The sequence below is a fragment of the Chiloscyllium punctatum genome, chromosome 2 (assembly GCF_047496795.1).
Source record: "Chiloscyllium punctatum isolate Juve2018m chromosome 2, sChiPun1.3, whole genome shotgun sequence".
Classification (NCBI taxonomy): domain Eukaryota; kingdom Metazoa; phylum Chordata; class Chondrichthyes; order Orectolobiformes; family Hemiscylliidae; genus Chiloscyllium; species Chiloscyllium punctatum.
Window position 1 is genome coordinate 41,972,977 of NC_092740.1, and position 20,064 is coordinate 41,993,040.

Sequence of the window (20,064 nt, forward strand, 5' to 3'; positions counted from 1 at the left end):
ACTGAAAGATCTCTTGAGAAATCTCAAGGTAATCAGGAAGTGTAAGCATGGTTTTATCAAAGAGAAATCATATTTAGCTAATTTATTAGTGTTCTTAGATGGAGCAGCATGCACTGTGACTGAAGAGCTGGGGTGGGGGGGGGGAGCGGGGGGGGGGGGGGGGGTGGTTGGTGGTGGTGTTCCTTGATGTAGCTGGATTTTCAGAAGGTTCCATGTAAGAGGTTATCATGCAAAGTAAGAGCTCATGGTGTCTGTGGATGGGGGTGGGGGGATGCGAGGGGAGTAGAGTGCAGGTAACATGCTGACATGGATGGAAAACTGGCTGGCTGGCAGAAAACAGAGCAAACAGAAATGTCACTTTTTCAAATTGGCAGGATGCGACAAGTGGGCTCCTACAAGGGTCTGTGCAGGTCCTTCAACTTTTTCCAATTTATATCAATGAATTAGATGAAGAGATCAAAGGCATGGTGGCTAAATTTAAAGATGACACAAAGAGAGGTAGGAAAATATGTTGTGAAGACATAACAAAATGCAGACCTATTTGGATAGGTTATGTGAGTAGGCAAAGTCTGGCAGATGGAGAATAGTATGGGAAAATAAGAAGCTGTTCACTTTGCAAGAAGAATGAAAATGCAGAATATTACTTAAATGGAGAGCAACTACAAAATTCTGAAGTGCAACAGGGTCTAGGTGTTCTAGTGAATGTGTAATCAAGGGTTAGTATGCAGGTACAGCCTGTAACCAAGAAGTCTGACAGAAATTATCCTTTACAACAAGAAAAATTGACATAAAAGTAAAGGCTTTATATTTCAGTTATACAGGACGTTGGTGAGACTATGTCTTGAATGCAGTCTGCAGTTTCAGTCTCCTTAGTTAAGAATGGATGTTTCTACATTGGAGGCAATTCAGAGTTGGTTATTAGATTAATACCTAGAATGTGTGAGTTGTCTTTTGAGGAAAGATTGGCCAGGCCAGGTTTGTTTCTGATATGGAGTTCAAAAGACTGAGGCAACATTTGACTGAAGTGTATAAAATCCTGAACGGTCTTGACAAATTGGACACGGAAATAAAGTTTACTTTTATGGGTGAACTAACCTTGAACCAGGAGACCCTGTTAAAATTAGGTGTCACTCTTTTAGGTCAGAAGGCAAGGGGAATTTTTGTTTTCTGCGGATGTGTTACTTTGGAAGTCTGCCTCAGAAGGCAGTGGGAGTGGTGTCATGAATATTTTAAGACAGAGGGAGATGTGGCCTTGTCAGGCAAGATTCTTGTTCACCTATTGGGAAGAGATGGAATTTGGAACACAGATCAGCCATGATTATATCAAATGGTAGAGCAGATTTGATGGGCTGAATAGCCCATTTCGCCATCAAGTGATATTGCTTTTTAACTTTGACGTTGAACTGAGGCCTACATGTGAGCATAGAGGATCCTTTGGCTCTACTTCAACATGGTAAGAATAGTTTCACAGTGACTCAGCTGATATTAATCCCAAAACTTTTTTCACTGACAATGATGAAATATTAATGTAGCAAATTACAGATTTCCAGCATCCACAGCTCTTTATTTTCAGTAAACTATTCACCTAGGGTTGCTAACCCTCCCCAGATGTCTGGGAGCATACCCAATTCATCAGCAACCTCCTTTCAGACCCTGTCCATTTGGTCTGCATGGTGGTGACCTGGTTCACAGGAGTCACCCCAAAACAGGCACAACGAGGTGATGACCTGGAATGTATTTAATATGGTTACTCACTAATATCACAGCTGCCGGGTACCAAGCCTCCAGTCAATCTCAACAAACCCAGAGATCGAAGGATCTGGAAGGTAAAGGAAAGGGTGATTGAGGGGCAACTGCCTGAAAATTCAATGCACTCCTAAATGCGGAGAATATTCCACCTCCAGCACTGTGAGCCAATTGAAAGGTCTTCACATCTGCATCCCCATCTGAAAGGAAGTCCCAAGAGGCCAAAACTTGAGGAAAGCATCACCCCAGGGGAGTCTCTCACATTTTGGAAGGAATGCACCAGTACAACAAGTGTTCACCAGGAAGTAGCCTAACTGTGGTTTTTTTTAATTCACATTCAATTAATAAGTTAACAAGGAAAGAAATGGTTTAACATTTGCATTTGACCTTAAGAAATTTCTGTAGCATGGTCTCACGGAAATGTCAGCCACCTGTTAAGTCCACTCATGCTATGTAACCAGCTTTCTAGGATTTCACTTGCACTGAGTTCTCCCGGAATATATCCAGCCCAAGTTGACAATCTTGTTTAAGTTGCTACTGTGTGCATATTAGCCCATTGTTCTTCCCTACATTACAATGTGGCAGCTGCACGGTAACAAGCATTCCATTGGTTGTGAAACACTTTGGGACATCGTGAAATCAAAACTAGATAAATCAAGCTCTTTCTTTTATCACAATTCCCAGTCCTGGCATTGTGACTGCCTAACATCGAGCTGATTAAACATTTTGAAATGTTGTCATCAAATGGCTCTGTGCCTTTGGCATGATTACTGTTCATCGTGTTTGAGGAGACAATGTTGATTTTGGAACCAGTGCAACATCAGTTAAGAGTTGATTCAGTCAGAGTCAGTGCTGAAGCTCCATCTAGCTCCAGCTCCACACTGTCTACATACTCCATGATACTGGGAGGGCCAAATACATCAAAGGCAAGGAAATTATTTTCCATGTGAGCTATACTTTATTGAAATTATTATAAATTATAACAGTGATTGCATATCACTGGCAAATTAATCTGCACTGTGTTTTTTTTAAAGAACATAAGTGAAAAGAAAGTCCACCAAGTACCTACTGGTACCTTTCAGGGTTTTGGAGTCAGCAGCAAAGAGTATGGGGGGACCATCTAGTTTCCATGGGACTAATGGGACAACACAGTGGCTCAGTGGTTAGCACTGCTGCATCACAGCGCCAGGGACCTGGGTTTGATTGCCTCGGGCGACTGTCTGTGTGGCGTTTGCACATTCTCCCTGTGTCTGCGTGGGTTTCCTCTGGGTGTCCAAGTTTCCTCTCACAGTCCAAAGGTGGATTAGCCATACTAAATTGTCCATTGTATACAGAGATGTGTAGGTTAGGTGGATTAGCCATAGGAAATGCAGGTTTCAGGACCTAGCATAGGGTGAGTCTGGGTATGATGCCTTTCGGAGGGGTGGTGTGGACTCAATGGGCTGAATGGCCTGCTTCCACACTGTAGGGATTCTATGGTTCTAATCGGGTGCATATTCCGATATGTGTGAAACCCACCAGCCCTAAGTAACTGAAAAACCTAGCACTGTTTACAGTGTCGCTGGAGATACCGTGTTGTCATTTGCTCACTCTGCCCTCAGGTATACATTGTGAACACCCAAAGTCCTGTACAAAATGAATTGCTTAGTTTGGGGATTTACCCAACTTCCTAGTTTGCTCCACTTACACCAGGCTGGAGGCTAACATGCCTCATCACCCTGATCCCGTCTGCTCCCGGGTCTTTGCCGAGCTCCTGCTGAGGAAGCCCTGCCATAGATAGTCACAGTAGTCGGCTCAACACTCTGCTTGACCAATACTCCCTCAAAGCTGCTGCCTGTTGTCACTGGCTTTTTAAGGGTTTGTTAGAGGTTTTATCCCTTAAAAAGACATCTGCAGCATCTGGAGAATAGTACAACTGTATCCTTAACACAGAGTCCATCTGCCAGACCTCCAGCATAATGGAAGGAAATCCTGTGAGATCTTCAATAGGAACTCTGGGTTAATTTGTAAAGATCCTGTAATAAATTCATTAAGATGTATATATCTCGGTTCCTTCGAATGTCAGAGCTGAGAGTGTGGTGCTGGAAAAACACGGCAGGTCAGGCAGCATCCGAGGAGTCGGAGAATTGATGTTTCCGGCATAAGTCCTTCATCAGGAATGAGTCTTGTGGGTTGGGGCAGCTAAGAGATAAATGGGAGGGGGTTGGGAGTTGGGGGGAAGGTAGTTGGGAATGTGATAGGTAGATGAAGGTGAGGGAGAAGGTGATAGTTCGGAGAGGAGGGTGGAGCGGATAGGTGGGAAAGCTGATGGATAATTCAGGAGGATAGTGCCAAGATGGAGGCTTGGGACTGGGATAATGTGTGGGAAGGGAAAATGATGGAACTGGTAGAATCCACATTGATGCCATGTGGTCGCAGGATCCCAAGGCGGAATATGAGGCGTTCTTGCTCCAAGTGTCAGGTGGTACAGGTTTGGTGATAACATCCTTGGAATGTTATGCTGTTTTGGGGTAAATGTTTGTGTGGCAGAATATAGTTTCAGGATATAGAGCCTATATTTTTCAAACAGATATGAGGAGAGATTTCTTCATTAAAAGACTTGTAAATCTGTGGAATTGTCAAGCCCAAACAGTTGTAGATGACCCACCATTGAGTATACTCAGAAATGAGATAGACAGATATTTTGTTCTCTCAGAGAATCAAGGGATATGGGGATCAGGATGAGTTCAGTCTAAAGATTAGTCATGATTATATGGTGAAGCATGCTGGACTGTTTTTTTTAATCCATTCATGGGATGTGGGCATTGTTGGCTTGACCAGCATTTATTGCCCAGCTTCTAATTGTCCAGAGGACAGTTAAGAGGCAGTACACAGCCAAGGATTTGGAGTCACATGTAGGTCAGATGTAAGGACAGCAGAGTTTCTTCCCTGAAGGACACGAGTGATCCAGATGGGGTTTTCAGACAAAAGTTTCATTGTCATAGTTAGACACTTTATTCCAGATTTGTTTTTGAATTCAAATTGGATTTGAATCCCTTGAACATTACTTGGATCTCTGGATTAAAGGAAAGTGAGGATTGCAGATGCTGGATGCTGATGTCCAGCAAGGATATCATTAGCCCATGTGTACACCTCCCCATGTGTACAGTCCTCTTTTGCTCCTATTCACAGAATTATGACCTTGCAGAAGGAGACCATTTGGCCCATTGTGCTTGCACCGACCTTCAAATGAGCATGACTAACTCATACTTTTTCTCCATACCTCTGTACACTGTTTTTGTTCAAATCACCATCCAATGCCCTCTTCATAGCTTCTCTCTATTTATTCTATCCAGCCCAATATTTATTCTTTATGTTCTTATTGCTATGACTAAGTCTAAGAGGCAAACAAATTCTTGTCTTTTCTCCTCCTGAGATTGGTTCAACCGATGATATTTTTCCCAATTCAATGTAAACTCAAACATTATATCAGCTTATTTACAATGTATAAAACCTAATAAAAAAAAGTAAAAACCAGTTCTGAATTCTGTGACACCGTAGCTATATGCATATATATATATATATATATATAAATATGCCATATATAATTTACACACTTAACACATTTATATCTATAAATATGCACAGCTAATGGTGTAGCTAGCTAATGGTGGATTCCTCACATTGAGAGACAGAGTGGGTTGTCTCATGATTAACAAGGAAGTAAAAGATTATCAGGGTTGTATCAGAATGTGGAATTGTGGTCAAAATTGGATTGGCCATGGTTTTATTGAATAGCAATCCCCTAACTCACTTCCCAGCCCCTCCCCCTCCCTTCCATTCCTCTCAGCCACCTACTGGATTCATCCCATCCCAACCAACCGGGTCGTACCCTCTACCTGTCTCCACCTCACCACCCTGCACTCCCCCCTCCCCCCCCCCACCTTTATCTGCAGCTTGCCTTACACCCATCTTTAGTCCTGAAGAAGGGTTACACCCAAAACATTGACTTCTCCTGATGCTCCCTGGCTCGCTGTGTCATTCCAGCCTCCTGTCTGTCTTATTGAATAACAATCCAGGCTTCAGGCACTGAATAGGAGGAGGTAGGTACTGCAGATGCTGGAGATTAGAGTCAAGATTAGAGTGGTGCTGAAAAAGCACAGCAGGTCAGGCAGCATGCGAGGAGCAGGAAAATTGACACCTCGGGCAAAAGACCTTCATCAGGAAAAGTCCTGATGATGGGCTTTTGCCCGAAACATCAATTTTCCTGCTCCTTGGATGCTGCCTGACCTGCTGTGCTTTTCCAGCATCACTCTAATCTTCAGGGACTGAATGACTTGTTCCTCCTCCCAATTCATATGCTTGTAGAACAAATAGAGCAAGTTCTGGGGCAAGTTGAGGTAGAATTGAAAAAAAAATACAGTCCCTGGGTGAAGGAATGCTCCAGTATTAATCTTGAAGTTCTAGTAGGAGTTACAGCTCATTGTTAGAGGCAGTTGTTTTAAACTGCAGTCAGCTCAGCTTTGACAAGGGTCAGTTAGACTCGAAACATTAACTGTTTTCTCTCCTTACAGATGCTGCCAGACCTGCTGAGATTTTCCAGCATTTTCTCTTTTGGTTTCAGATTCCAGCATCCGCAGTAATTTGCTTTTATTTAGTTCAATCCTTTTGTTTGCATAATAAGTTTGGAGAACAGTCTTTGTTCTAGCAACACTTGCAGATGAAAAGCTTATCCCTGGAATCAATAATAGGCCTCATTGGGAGCAGCGCATTCCAAGTGTGAGGTAAAAGAGTAGCCTTTATTGTCACATGCAGTCGAATGAGTGTAGTGAAAAGTTTGTAATGTCACCTCTCAGCGCAATCTTAGGTACAAACATTCAGATACTTTAAGTGTTGTCACAGAATTGAAACTGGAGAGAAAAAGACTAGCTTGGGAATACAGAGTTTAAAAGTCCAAAATGATATTAAAAAATATTTTTAAGGTACTCAAGTCATAGTTCATTTTCACTGAGTACGTGCCTGCCGAGCTTCTGGACACCAGGCCAAGCTACATCCACTGTCCCAGATTTGCCTCGAGGACCCTTCCCCCCTGCTGGCCTGGGCTCACTCTGCTCCCATTCCAGGCTCTGGCCTGTGACTCTGCTCCCAGCTCGGCCTGGGCCCACCCTGCTCCCACTCTGGGCTCCAGCTTGTGACTGCTCCCAGCTCAGCCTGGGCTTGCTCTGCTCCCGCTCCAGATTCTGGCCTGTGACTTTGCTCCCAACTCGGCCTAGGCCCACTCTGATCCTGCCCCGGGCTCTGTCTGCAAGTTGTGCTCGCTCTGCTCCCACTCTGGCCCCCGGCCCACATGCTCTGCTCCCAGCTCCAATACTCAGCCCACGTACTCTGCTCCCAGCTCCGGGCACTGGCCCACATGCTCTGCCTCCTGCTCTGGGCTCTGGTCCACATGCTCTGCCTCCTGCTCTGGGCTCTGGCCCACATGCTGTGCCTCCTGATTAGGGCTCCAGCCCACATGCTCCGCTTCCTGCTCTGGGCTCTGGCCTACATGCTCTGCTCCAGATTGGGGCTCTGGCCCAGATTCTCTGCCTCCTGATTGGGGCACTGGCCCACATGCTCTGCCTCCTGCTCTGGGCTCTGGCCCACATGCTCTGCCTCCTGCTCCGATCTCCGGCCCACAAGCTCTGCCCCTTGCTCTGGGCTCCGGCCCACATGCTCTGCCTCCTGCTCTGGGCTCCAGCCCATATGCTCTTCTCCCTGCTCTGGGACGTGGACCCTGTGCTCTGGCTCCCCGCTTTGCGACTTGGCTCGCCCTCACTCTGCTCCCTCTCTGGGGTCGGACCCACACGCTCTGCCTTGGGCTCCGGCCACAACTGGCCTGGTCTCCAGGCCAGGCTGGTTTTGGACTCCGTTCTCCACTCCCTCCCAGTAAGATAGTTTAACAAGTTAAAAGTTTTGACAGGGCGTGATGGGGGAATGAAAAACGCACCAAGAGGGAAAAAGGAAAAGGGATTGGCAAGCAGAGGAGTTCCAGCTGGAGCATCTCACTCGACCACAATCTTGCCAGAGATTGTGTTTAAAATATCTTTTCAGGATATTAGATTAGATTAGATTAGATTACTTACAGTGTGGAAACAGGCCCTTCGGCCCAACAAGTCCACACCGCCCCGCCGAAGCATACCCACCCATACCCCTACATCTACATCTACCCCTTACCTAACACTATGGGCAATTTAGCATGGCCAATTCACCTAACCTGCACATCTTTGGACTGTGGGAGGAAACCGGAGCACCCGGAGGAAACCCACGCAGACACGGGGAGAACGTGCAAACTCCACACAGTCAGTCGCCTGAGGCGGGAATGATATGAAAAACAGTTTCTCTCATGTTATTTTTACTATCCTCTGCAAATTCCTGTGGAAATTGACCATTTTGAACTTAAGCTGCCATTTTAAAATGCCCTGCCGAATTTTCAAAAGTTTTCTCTCAAATGAAAGTCCACAGATTTGAAGTTAGTTACTGAAATTTAAAGGTTAATGATCCATATTATATATCACGACAGTGGGTTAATTAATTTTGCTCTATTACACTTGTTTCAAATATTATTTTGATTTCTGGTGATTGTAATGTCATTGGGAACATCTGTCTCTGAATTTTCTACAGGGTTCTGACCATTAGTAACCGGTGAAGGACTAAAGGCCATGATGCTGCAGTAAAGTTTAATCTAGTTCAAAAAGGCTCTCATTTTCCACCCACCAAAGTTACAACAGGTCAAAATGGGTTTGCAAAACATTTTACTATGTCTTTTCTTTGAAGAACAGTATGATGAATATTCCGTGCCTTAGTAAAAGTATCAGCTTAAAATTAAAACTTTCAAGTAAAATATCAGAGCAGTAACAATGACTGTGAGGCTGTTGAATTGTCTTTAAAATGCACTCATGTCTTTTAAGGAAGGAAATGTGGAGATGGACCTTCAGTCAGGGATTGGGAACCAGAAATGAGGCCTAGTTTCAGAAGCTGACACTGAACCGCACGTCCATGGGCCACAGCCACAGCCATTTTGAAGTCAGGGAGTGGGCTCATCAGGAAATCAAGAGAACTCCCATTGCTGAAAAGCCAATGGAAGGTGCTTTTGAATTCAGTGATCAACAGCCCCACTTGTCAAGGTGGCGGCTGTTGGTGTGAACATATGGACAGTGAGGCACATAAGATCGTCCATTTTAACTTTTTAAAAGCCACTGTTGCCTGTCTGCGGTCCTGGAGGGACAATCTCTTTCAAGAATAGCCAGAAGCCACTATCGTTATCTGTCACTGTGGGTCAGTTGGAGGTTAATGCACTTGCATTAACCATTCATAACCCACCCACTGCTCTGAACCCACCAGATCAACTGGACATAGGCCCCATAATTAAATTTAACTGGCCTCAGATATCTGTCCACCATTTTGCATTGGCCACTGTTCTCAGGCTGAGCCACCCTTGATTGAATTAGCTTGCTATCAATATTATGGCATAGATCGAGGCCAGTTACACCAAACTATGGACCTAGCTGCCTCCAATCCACACTCCAAATCACTTTTAAATTTAGTCCTTGCTATCATTACCTGGTTTAGTCTGTACATGTTTCCAGAGATTGACTTTTAATTGCCCTTTCCATTGGACTAGTAATCCATTCAGTCGTATTTATAAAGAAAAGAGCAAGGATAAAATTGAATACGTCTATTCAGTTGCAAAGTAGACATGAGATCACGACATTGTAACAGCACACCAGTCCAGCTAATGCTTCAAAATCTGTCTTCCAGAAAAAAGGGAGCAAATATTGAACAAGATATTCTTGCTGAATAATAGCTTGATATTTTCATTTTGACTGCATCATATCTTTCAGACTCCAACATTGCTATCTGTGGTGTTCTCCACCAGAGGATATTGTAATGTTGTAGCAAATTACTGCAGATGCTGGAATCTGTACTGGAAATGGAGATCACAGCAGGTCAGGTAACACCCACAGAGAGAAAACAAGCTACTGTATTCCAAATCCAAATAACTCTTCATCAGAGCCAACATTCCGTCCATATCCCTCTAAACCCTTCCTATGTATCCATCTAAATTCCTTTTAAATATTATAATTGTGCCAGCCTCCACCATTTTCTCTGGCAGCTTGTTCCATACACGCACTACTCTCTGCATGAAAAAGTTACCCTTCAGGACCTTTTTAAATCTTTCCCCTCTCCCCTTAAACCTATGTCTGGGAGTTTTGCACTCGCCCACACTGGCTATTCACCCAATCCATGCCGCTATTGCTTTTATAAAACTTGATAAGATCACCCCTCAAATAAGAGCAGTATTTGAAAAGTGGCCTTCACAATGTCCTGTACAGCCGCAACATGAAGTCCCAACTTCTATACTCGATGTTCTGACCAATGAAGGCAAGTGTGCCAAACACCGCTGTCACCATCCTATCCACCTATGACTCCATTTTGAAGAAACTATGCCCTGACACTTGTACATCATTTGCAGTTCTCTCTAAAGTGCTCCCAAACCAGATTGGAGTGAAGTGTGAGAGAAAAAAGAGAGAGGGTACATAATGGTTTGAGATAAGAGTTGAAATCAGCAGTGGTGAGAATTTATTTCATCAAGAATCTGAGGCAGGAAAGTGGTGAACCTAAACAAAAAGTTTGAAATGAGAGTTGGAATCATGTGAAAGGAGGGGACAATATCATAGGAGTAAGTGGACAGGAAAAGTAGCCAAGAGAGGAGAAATGATAGGAGGCATGATGGGGAGGGAAAGACCTAGAAGAAGTACAGAGAAAAGAAGATGGGGGATAATATTTTATGAAAGATAGCTGCCTAAGCATACACATCTTTGGAGAAAGGGCAACTCAGGCTACATAGGCCCAGTTATATAGTAAGGTTAAGATAGAGATGTCCCAGTAATAAGCAGAGACTGGAGAGTAGACAATAGGAGGACTTTCAGAGGTAAAGAGGTTTCATTGAGTTTGATATAAGGAAGGTGAGGTCAGCTTGCAGCATCAATGATAGTATTCATCACTAGCAGCTTTCTTAATTGAATCGGGTATGTGCATACTATGGCTACAACAGCAGGTCAGAGGCTGGGTAGTCTGCAAAACTATCTCTTGACTGACCATGTGTCCAAATCAGGAGCGTGATGGAACCTTCCTGAATGGGTGTAGTTGCAATGTAATCAAGAAGGCCAGTGGGATGTATCCTTTATTGTATGAGGATTTGAACATGTAAGATTGTAATGCTTCCGTTTTAGAAGGCATTGCTGATAGCATATCCCAAATATTGTGGGCAGTTTTGGATTCTTTATTGAAGGAAGGATGTAAATGCATCGGAGGTGGCTCAGAGGTGGCTTATTAGTTTGACACTTGGAATGGGTGGGTTGTCTTATGGGGAAAGATTGGACAAGCTGGGCTTGTTTTCGCTAGTTTATAATAGTGAGGGATGAATTGATTGAAGTTTGGAATGTGGTCAACTTGGTCTGTGTTTTCTCTTAATCTATGTCTCAGAAGACAGGTAAACAGAGGAATTTTATATACTTTGGTAAAATCTTTAACTTTTGCGATAACTCCAGGAATAGTGAGCCATGATTTCTAGCATGATACTCCTGTGAGGCATGACAATAATATACAACACGCAGTGCAGCAATTCACAAAACTACCTTTGGCAGCATCTTTCAAAGCTTTTACTTTTACCAGCTGGAAGGACAAGCGCATGGATGCAATTTGCCAATGGGTAGCGCACAATTTTGACTTGAAAATGTATTGATGTCCTTCCATTATAAGTGGGCCCAAATGTTAGAATTCACCCCTAACAGCACCAGACTACAGCCATCCACTGGATAGAAACTCACAATAATCACTGAATTTAAAAGTGACAGCAACATTGTGTTAGAACACCACCGAATAGTAGAAAAAAAACTAGCTGAGCAGATGAAGAAAGCATTAATTAGTGAAATGATGGCTAACAATTTTTTGATGTAGTTGACACCTACAATTGTCAATTTAACCAAATAGCACTGTATTGCTGAATGGTGTAGGTTTGATTAAAGTGGGAATGATGTTCTTGTAGTTATGGTGCTGGAGTAATAATGCAGGGATTGATTGTCCCCAATTCCCATCCATGCCAATTTGTAAAGTTGAATCAAGTTGATTCAACTACTCTCAGTGTCTAACGAGTGAGATACATAGTCTGGATAGACTACACCAGACCAGGAAGAGTAGCAGGTTCCCTTCCTTAGATTTGTGACTCAGTTGTTTACAGGATATGTTTTTCTGATATTAGTCATTTTATGAATAACTCAATAAAACTTAATTTTATAACTTGCCATAAGTACAAAATGTGAATTCAGTCCTCTCAATTTTAACTCCTGCTCGCTGGTGGAAACTGGACAGAGGTACTCCTTGGGACCTGACTACTTTCCCAGTGAATTGGATTCAACTGGTGTTTTCAGCAGGCAAACAGGTCATGCTCAGGAAGGATTCAGTGTCAAATAGATAGGTCTCTGGTGGTGCCCTGTCACAGATCGTTCAGAAGGTACAATTTGTTGTGCACTTTTACATGAATGTTGTAGATTGGAACTCTACATTATGATGATTGTAGGTCCATTTATTTTTCCATCATTTGGCTGACCAGGAACCTCTTCTGCTCTTACAGCCTGCTAATGGGATGCCAGGAAAGGATTTGCAGGTTGATAATCAATTTAACTGGCTACTTTTGAAATACACTTTGGGTGGTTCTTGAAAGTGGAGCTTCTTCCTCAGGGGCAGGGATGTTACCCATTGTTCCATAAGTCCTTCTATTACAAGTTGGATGGCAAACAGTAATTGTAGCTTTGGCCCTGAGCAAGTGAGCTGTACATGGTACACTTCATACAAGGTCAAACTATTGAGTGCTAGAGATCCCTGGGAAAGAGTTTTTTTTTAAAGTTATGGTTTCAGGAAAGGCATGAGTGCTCCTGCAGACCACACAAGGAAAGTTTTAACCTCTACCAACCCCTTCACTTATTCCAACACTGATAGACCTAACCCTTATTGTTCCTGACCAGGATTCTCAAAGGCACAGACAGAGGTTCTACCTCTATAAGGTAATGCCAACAATTGCTGTGCATTTTTCTCCAGGAGGGTGTTTTACCTGATGCAGAAATGCTTCTGTTGTCTCCCAAAACATAAGACACTGTGATTGGATCCAGTAAAATCAAACATTAGACATACATTGGAATAAATAAAAACAAAGTAGTCTGCATGCTGGAGATCTGAACTAAAATCAGAAAGTGCTGCAGAAACTCAGCAGGTTTGGCAGCGTCCAATGATCCAAGGTAAGATGGTTTATAAGCTCTTTATACCCTCAGGTCGTATGCTCTGATGCAATGATAATGTTATGAGCAGGTCTCTTAAAGGCATGCTGAGACATGAGACATAACTCAATAGGAACATTGACACTAAACCAGCAATCATCTTAACTCTGTCCAGCCTAATAATGGTGGCAGACTTTTAAGGCCCTGCTCTACAAATAGCAATTCTTTATATTGCAGACCTTTCAACAATAGAAAATACGCAATGGATCATCCTGTCAATATAAAAGGCTTAAATTACTGAGCTCAAATCTTGCATTGCAAAGGGATAAAACACAATTAGAGGAGAGATTCAATTGGAACTATTAATTCATTGAATAATTTTGTAACTTAAAACTCAGCTTTGCTGGAGCTGAGGTTTGAATAGAGCACTTTATAAAAATCTTGAGCTGTTTTTAACTATGAAGCAGAGACTTGGAACTGAGCCTGGAAGGTCCCAGTGATTTGGTTCATGTCTATCATGGATTCAATTAAATGGCACAATTTCAAATACATTGGTTGCCATTAAACGTTACTATTTTATTTGAATAACTGTTGCAACTCAAAGATCTTTAAATTTGCGAACATTATATTGACACGTATACTTTAGCCTTTGTTTTATTACATAATATTAGCACAAAAGTCACGTTAGGGTCATGATTAGTCCCTCGTGACTAAAAGCGTAATTGCCAAGGTAATGCAATTTTCAGACCTTCACTACTGCTTACCCTCGAAGCCTTTATAGTGAATTTATTCAGTGGTTATAAATAAACATCTATTACACAATACAGCAAGCAATTCCTTGAAGGTTAGATAGCTGCACTGTGGCTTTTAGACATACAAGGATAAACTCACCAGAACCATATTTCTTGAAGACATTTATAGTTATTCTTGAGAAAAATCACATATTGTCAATTCCCTGACCTGTGCTGCACTCACGCTGGTGTCTGGTATGCAGAGTCAGTGATTTCATATTATCGCTGATTCCTGGTCCGTACTGAGTCAGCCAACTTTGGTTCTGAAATCATTTGAACTATGGTCACCAAATGAAAGTTTCCAGACCCCCAAATTAAATTTTTAATTTTCTCAGACTTTTAGGTATTTTGCAGACATCACTTTAAGGATTGCTTACTTGTCAATTCAGTCTCCATCAGCAGGTGCTCCAACCCAATATTTCAATACCATGACCTCTGTTGGTGGGAGAACTGATCTTTTTACATGAAATTACAGAATTTACAGCACAGAGGTAGGTTACACAACCAAACTGCTCTACGCTGGTGTTCATGGTATTCACACAAGCCACATCTCATCCTACACCATTTAATTTTATTTCTTTATCCTTTATTGTCTTCTCTATCTACTTTCTGTGAACTCAGATTTGGTTTCATTGGATTTGCTTTTAGTTGGAGGAGATGTACATTATATTTCAGATGGGGTAGATTTACTTCAAAAGTATTGTGAGGCAAATTGTTAAAGGAAGATATATGAATAGACAAAATTCAGGGGAAGCAATTCAATTATACAGGCAACAGACTTAAATTCTCAAATCAGTAATTTAAAACAACTTGACACTTGAATCTGCTTCCTTCCCACTCCTGTCCTGATTAACCTGTGACAGGAAATCTGTCAGACAGACATCCGCCTGCGCCATCAAATGAGGCCCTACACAAGGCCATTATTGCGTGGAATGATGCCAGATCAGAATCCCAAGTTTACAATCTGAAATCCTTACTAACAAAATAAATCCACAAGATTTTATTGTGATTGTAATGAGGTCAGCCAGTTGGATCTCAGAATCGAATAGAATATCCTATATTGTCATGTGTACTCGAGTACAATGTACAAGAGTCTCGTGAAATGTTTACAATGTCACCCACATGATGACATTTTGGGTACAAAATATCTAGCTACTGTTCTAGAAATATAGAAAAATAAATGAAAAAAGGAAAAGAGTTACATTACTCACAGTCATTCATAGTAAAGGTTACATAAATGAGAATTAAAGAGATACACATTACATTCTTTTTATAAAGGGCCTGCAGTAGATCAGCACAGGGGGCTTCCACACATAGTCTGACTGGGCTCACAAGCCTCTACTAACCTGCACCAGTCCCCAGTCCCCGCTCTGCTCAGACCCCCATCCCCCGACCATCCCCGCTCTGCTCAGACCCCAATCCCCCGACCATCCCCCTGACCCTCCCCGCTCAGACCCCCATCCCACTGACACTTCCCACTCAAACCCCCATCCCACTGACAATCCCTGCTCAGACCCCATCCCACTGACACTCCCCACTTAGACCCCCATCCCCCTGACCCTCCCCGCTCTGCTCAGACCCCTATCCCCCGACCCTCCCTGCTCTGCTCAGACCCCCATCCCACTGACACTCCCTGCTCTGCTCAGACCCCCATCCCACTGACACCCCCCGCTCAGACCCCATCCCACTGACACCCCCCGCTCAGACCCCCATCCCCCTGACACTCCCCACTCAGACCACCATCCCCCTGACCATCCCCGCTCTGCTCAGACCCCCATCCCCCAACCCTCCCCACTCTGCTCAGACCCCTATCCCCCGACCCTCCCTGCTCTGCTCAGACCCCCATCCCACTGACACCCCCCGCTCAGACCCCCATCCCACTGACACTCCCTGCTTAGACCACCATCCCCCTGACCCTCCCTGCTCTGCTCAGACCCCATCCCCCTGACCCTCCCCACTCAGACCCCATCACCCTGACCCTCCCCGCTCAGACTACCATCCCCCTGACCATCCCCGCTCTGCTCAGACCCCCATCCCCCTGACCATCCCCGCTTGCTCAACCCCCATCCCCTTGACCCTCCCCGCTCAGATCCCCATTCGCGGACCCTCCAGGCTCTGCTCAGACCCCCATCCCCCTGACCCTCCACACTCTGCTCAGACCCCCATCCCCCTGACCCTCCCCGCTCTGCTCAGACCCCCATCCCCCTGACCATCCCCGCTCTGCTCAGACCACCATCCCCCTGACTATCCCCCTGACCATCCCAGCTCTGCTCAGACCCCCATACCCCTTGACCCTCCCCGCTCTGCTCAACCCCCATCCCCTTGACCCTCCCCGCTCAGACCCCCATTGCCCTGACCTTCTCCACTCTACTCATACCCCCATCCCCCTGACCCTCCCCGATCTGCTCAGACCCCCATCCCCCTGAACCTCCTCCTGACCCTCCTCGCTCAGACCCCATTCCCCCGACCATCCCCGCTCTGCTCAACCCCCATCCCCCGAACCTCCCCACTCTGCTCAGACCCCCATCCCCCTGACCCTCCCTGCTCTGCTCAGACCCCCATCCCCCTGACCCTCCCTGCTCTGCTCAGATCCCCATCCCCCGACCCTCCCCGCTCTGCTCAGACCCCCATCCCACTGATACTCTCCGCTCAGACCCCCATCCCACTGACACTCCCTGCTCAGACCCCCATCCCACTGACACTCCCCGCTCAGACCCCCATCCCCCGACCCTTCCCGCTCTGCTCAGACCCCCATCCCACTGATACTCCCCGCTCAGACCCCCATCCCACTGACACTCCCTGCTCAGACCCCCATCCCACTGATACTCCCTGCTCAGACCCCCATCCCCCTGACCCTCCCCGCTCTGCTCAGACCCCCATCCCCCTGACCCTCCCCGCTCTGCTCAGACCCCCATCCCCCTGACCCTCCCTGCTCTGCTTAGACGCCAAACCCCCTGACCCTCCCTGCTCTATTCAGACCCCCATACCCCTGACTCTCCCCGCTCTGCTCAGACCCACATCCACCTGACCCTCCCCGCTCTGCTCAGACCCCAAACCCCCTGACCCTCCCTGCTCTATTCAGACCCCCATACCCCTGACTCTCCCCGCTCTGCTCAGACCCCAATCTCCCGACCCTCACCGCTCTGCTCAGACCCCCATCCCCCTGACCATCGCCCTGACCCTCCCCCCTCAGACCGCCATCCCCCTGACCCTCCCTGCTCAGACCCCCATCTCCCTGACCATCCCCCTTCCTATCCCCGCTCTGCTCAGACCCCCATCCTCCTGACCATCCCCCGACCCTCCCTGCTCTGCTCAGACCCTCATCCCACTAACCATCCCCGCTCTGCTCAGACCCCATCCCCCTGACCCTCCCTGCTCAGACCCCCATCCCCCTGACCCTCCCTGCTCAGACCTCCATCCCCCTGACCCTCCCTGCTCAGACCCCCATCCCACTAACCATCCCCGCTCTGCTCAGACCCCATCCCCCTGACCCTCCCTGCTCAGACCCCCATCCCCCTGACCATCCCCGCTCTGCTCAGACCCACGGTCCCCTGACCATTCCCGGTTTGCTCAGGCCCACCTCCCCCTGATTGTTCAGGCCGCCCTCCCTCTGACCCTCTCCGCTCCACTCTAGACCCCTGACCCTTCCCGGATTGCTCTGGCTCCAGCCCATTGAATACGAGTTCTGTGAGAGGGAGCCATGCCTGGCAGATAAAAAAAGGAATGGCAGAGTTTCTGCACTCAGTCAGCTAACTCTGAAGAGCCAGTACTCGAGTCAAGATCTCTTCATGTATAACTAAAGAGTGACTTGGTGATGGGATACCAGCCTCTGAGGAGTTATTTCAGATTCCAAATTTGAACAACCAAGTATAAACTTTGCCATATCAAATCAAACAAAAACACATTGACCAGATTGACACTGGTCTGATAACCCGATAACTAGGCCCTTTAATCGTATAAAAGGAAAACTGGGTCCAGAGTATGTGCTCTGACCAGCACTATTCATGCGTTAGAACTCTTGGTCTTCTGGGCATCTGAGTTCACAGCTGCTGCCCAGAAATATGGTTTGTTGGTTTTATAACATTCTCATGTGAGGACTTCATCTCAACACCTCACTCAGCAGTTAGCACTTACCAGAGGGGGAATCCTGAAAAGCAAACCCTATCAGTCCACCGAGAACCTACCACTTACCCTTACCGTCAAACACTCCCTTCATTCACCTGTGGCCTATGTCTCTCAGCAATCTTGGGCTCCAGGTGGGTTTGTTATTGGCAACAGCCTTCCCTTTAACAGTGCCATGCAATCAAGAGCTGCTGAATACAATTGTCCACCAACTCTCAGTGGGTGAGTCTTACAATTCTTGTGGTGCTTGATCCCAGAGAAGTCCTGATGCCACCCATTTAGGTGCATAATTGGCACTTCATGTGGTGGTCTAGCTGCTAGGCAAGACCCCATCACCTACATTTATTCTGATCACTGTTTCCTCTTGTGGGGAAAACCTTATCGAGAGAATTTCAATAAATAAGGAAGTCCAATGGGAAATTAACAAGAAATTTTATCCAAGGAGTGGTAAGATTGTGGAATTTGTAACAATGGTGAATGGTTGATGAAAATAATATACACGCATTTAAGGGATGTTAGACAGACATACGAAGGAAAAGATGGTTATGATGTTATATTTAGATTGGCAGAGTTGTCAAACTAGCTCAAGTGGAGCAGAGAAAGTGACAGGTTCCTGATTAAGTGCTTTTGCCCGAAATGTCGATTGTCCTGCTCTCGGATGCTGCCTGACCTGTTGTGCTTTTCCAGCACCACTCTAATCTAAACTCTGGTTTCCAGCATCTGCAGTTCTCACCTTTGCCTAGGTTGAAATAAATGGCCAACTTCTGCACCACATATCAATCTAATCTTCTTTATAAGTGGACTGAATTCAACTGATTTGTCTAAAGATATTCTAGAAGTTCATTACATAAAAAGATCATAAATCATTCTGAAATTATTTCACCCCACAACTGTTTCACTCCCACAGCAGGCAGTAGGGTGGCTCAGTGGTTAGCACTGCTGCCTCATAGTGCCAGGGACCTGGGTTTGATTCCACCCTTAGGTGACTGTGGTGTTTGCACATTCTCCCATGTCTGCATGGGTTTCCCCTGGATCCTCCACCTTCCTCCCACAGTCCGAAGATGTGCAGGCTAGGTAGATTTGCAATGCTGAATTGTCCATGGATGTGCAGGGTGGGTGGACTGACCATGATGAATTGTCCACGGATGTGCAGGGTGGGTGGACTGACCATGCTGAGTTGTCCATGGATGTGCAGGGTGGATGGACTGACCATGATGAATTGTTCACAGATGTGCAGGGTGGGTGAACTGACCATGATGAATTGTCCACGGATGTGCAGGGTGGGTGGACTGACCATGATGAATTGTCCACGGATGTGCAGGGTGGATGGACTGACCATGATGAATTGTCCATGGATGTGCAGGGTGGGTGGATTGGCCATGCTGAATTGTCCATGGATGTGCAGGGTGGGTGGACTGACCATGATGAATTGTCCATGGATGTGCAGGGTGGGTGGATTGGCCATGTAAATGCAGGGTTACAGTGGTAGGGTCTGGGTGGGATGCTCGTTGGAGGGGTGGTGTGGACCTGATGGGCTGAATGGCCTGTTTCCACACTGTAAGGAATCCAAGATTCCAAGTATTGCATGACATTGCAAGTTCCCCAGTCATATTGAAGTGCTATTCAAAGTTTACAGCTAAAACTGTTTCATCAAAATCTTATTTTAAAGTAAATTATCAATGCAGTTTTAAAATCAGTTTGTCAAAATGTGTTTATGGAATTTTCCAAGTAATGAATTAGATATGATTTGTGTGTATTTGGAACCACTTTCCAATATTTTGAGCTACTGCTGACAATTAATTTTAGAAGGAAGGCACCTTCCTTTATAAAGCCTTTGTTCAGATCCTGTGTATGTTGAAAAAAATGCACATATTTATCTTGCTCAGTAATATAAAAGGCTCAAACTTCATAGCTCCATGCAATCATGAACATATTATAGCTGTCAAATTGTTGTATTGCATTGCTTTGATTTCATTACACTGGACGCTTTGTATTCCAAAGAGTGCCTCAAGTCTTTTGCACCTGGTGCAGAAACTTATTAATTACACTCAACTCAAGTTTCATTTGTTTCCTTTTTGCATCAGTGGGTTTCTGGTTCCCAAAATGAAGCTTGA